This window comes from Furipterus horrens, unplaced genomic scaffold (assembly GCF_987537825.1).
Source record: "Furipterus horrens unplaced genomic scaffold, mFurHor1.1.pri manual_scaffold_2, whole genome shotgun sequence".
NCBI lineage: Eukaryota > Metazoa > Chordata > Mammalia > Chiroptera > Furipteridae > Furipterus > Furipterus horrens.
This window is the reverse complement of record NW_028327172.1, coordinates 198009242-198011986: the sequence shown is the minus strand read 5'-3', so window position 1 is coordinate 198011986 and position 2745 is coordinate 198009242. Positions and strand designations below refer to the sequence as shown.

The window sequence follows — 2745 nt, the reverse complement described above, 5'->3', positions numbered from 1 at the left end:
TTTTAGTGTAGATTAAAGAGTCTTAGCTGGGACTTTCATTGCTAGAGATGAGAAGTCAGTGTGTGGCTTCAAGACTTTCAAGGATAGGCTGACTCTCTAGTTATGGGCTAATAGAGCTAGTTGAAGCCAAAGTTTTTTACCATTCTGAAAATCCTAGGGTCCTTAAAATTTATTCTAAATCTATTTTGCCTGGGCTGTATACATGGAAACACAAAGCCTGAATGACAACACATCTGTTTATAACATGGTTTATTGCATGTCTGAGGCTCACTGTCGAGACCTACCACTCAGAAACAAAGATTTCTTTCCAAATATGACTGTTGATTGACAATGCAGCTGGTCATTCAAGAGCTCTGATGAAAACGTGTAATGAGATTAATGGTGTTTTTATGGTTGCTAATACAACATCCATTCTGCAGTCCATGGATCAGTAGTAATTTTGACTTTAAAGTCTTATTATTTAGGAAATGCATTCATAAAGCCATAGCTGCCACAGGCAGTGATTTCTCTACTGTATCTGGGCAAGACAAATTAAAAACTTTCTGGAAAGGATTCACCATTTTAGATGCCATTAAGAACATTTGTGTTTCATGTGAAGAGGTGAAATATATTGAACATCAATATTAACAGCTGTTTGACAGAAGTCGATTTCAGTCCCCAAGGACGGTTTTGACAGGTTCAAGACTTCAAGGCAAAAAGTAACTGCAGATGCAGTGGGTATAGCAAGACAACTAGAATTAGAAGTGGAGCGTAAATGTGACTTCATTGCTGCAGTCTGATGATAAAATATTAATAGATGAGTTGTTGCTTCTTATGGATGAGCAAGGAAAATTGTTTCCTGAGATAGAATGTACGCCTGCTGAATATACTGTAAAGATTGTCAAAATGACAACAAGGGACTTAGAATTTACATAAATTTAATTGACAAAGCAGCAGAATTTGAGAGAATTGACTGTGGGTAACATGCTAGCGAACAATATTGTGTACTCCAATGAAATAATTTATGAATGGAAAAGTCAATCGACAAGGCAAACTTTATTATTGTCTTATTTTTAAAAATTGCCACATCTGTTGCAACCTTTAGCAACCGCCACTCTAATAAGCCAGCAGCCATCAACACTGAGGCAGTACCTTCTACCACAGCAAAAAGATTACAACTCACCGAAGGCTCACATGATGGTTACATTTTTCAGCAATAAAGCATTTTAACTAAAGTATGTACATTGCTTTTTCAGAAGTAAAATTGTTAAATACTTAATAGACTAAAGTGTAATATAACCGTAACTTTTATGTGTAATGGGAAACCAAAAAAATTAATGTGACTGACTTCATTGAATTATTCACTTTTTTGTGGTGACGTGGAACCGAATCCCCAGTATCTACAAAGTGTGCTTGTACTTTATATCATAGTGTATGTATGATATGTGCGTGTTTGTGTGTTACATTTAATTTGTAATGTAGGAATAGTTAATTTTTCTAAGAGAGAATACTTATCCAAGGCTGGCCAGCTATTAATTGAAAAATTCTAATCTGAAGACTATACTTGAGGTATGGCTCTAAAAATTCTAAAAACGATTTAGCTTTCTTGATCTCTACAGAACATTAAAAACTCTATTAACTTAGATAAATAATTTCTGACATAGCTCACCTTTATAGGATCATGCGGAATGAAAGAATCTAAACTGAGGAGTCAGTTGTTTTCAGAATGTGATATATGCGATTCTGATAAAGACTTATAAATCTAGAGTATTCTTTTTTCCTTGTATTGTACAGTTTTATTAAGACATAATTGGCTACAACAAGTTGCATATATTAACAGTATATAATTAGGATAATGAGCATATGTGTCCCTGGGAAAATGTCCTGGTTCCACTGTGTGATTCTTCTCTCCACCTCCTCCTGGTATTTTCCACTCCCTTTCACACTTTCTGGTCCTCGAGTAATCATTGGTCTGATCATTTCTGATAGATTAGTTCAAATTTTCTAGAATTTTATAAAATATAAAAATGGTGTCTAGCATTTACGTCTGTGTATCTTTTTTCATCCTATAATTATTTTGAGAGTCATTTATGTTTGTTGTATTTGTCAGTTCAGTCCTGTAAATTGTTGAATAGTATTCTTTTTTTTTTTTTTGTTTTATGAATAGGTTTATTAAATCCAAGAGACCCCCTCAAAAGGATACACACTTATGATATATTTGCCTGAGTTACAAAAAATATGGAACGCTTCACGAATTTGCGTGTCATCCTTGCGCAGGGGCCATGCTAATCTTCTCTGTTATCGTTCCAATTTTAGTATATGTGCTGCCGAAGTGAGCACTGTTGAATAGTATTCTACTCTACACTGTATACAAAATACCAAACTTTGTTTATCCATTCATCTGCTGCTGGACACTGCATTTTATGCATTTTGTGGCTATTGCAAATAAAAGCTGCTGAAAAAATTTATGCAAATGTCTTTATACATACATTTTTTTATTTATTTTTTGGTAAATATCTACTAATAGAATGGCTATGTCATACAGCAGGTGCGTGTTTAACTTTTTAAGAAGCTGCCTAAGGTTTTGTAAAATATATCATTTCACATTCCTTCCAGCAATTCCTAAGATTTCTAGTCATTCTACATGCTCTCTAACAATTGTTACATTCAGTCCTTTAAATTTTACCCATAAAGTAGAAACTGAATATGGCTTTAATTTGAATTTCCCATAAATTATGATGTGGCATACCTTTTCTTTTGATTGTG

The 2745-nt window shown here is 33.9% G+C and overlaps 1 non-coding gene across 1 annotated transcript; it reads right to left on the bottom strand.

Annotated features, from left to right (window-relative positions):
* Positions 1 to 2211: 2211 nt before the first annotated feature.
* Positions 2212 to 2319, bottom strand: LOC150020264 (U6 spliceosomal RNA). Its single transcript, XR_016509371.1, has one exon. It is a non-coding gene; the product is annotated as a U6 spliceosomal RNA (small nuclear RNA).
* Positions 2320 to 2745: the final 426 nt, after the last annotated feature.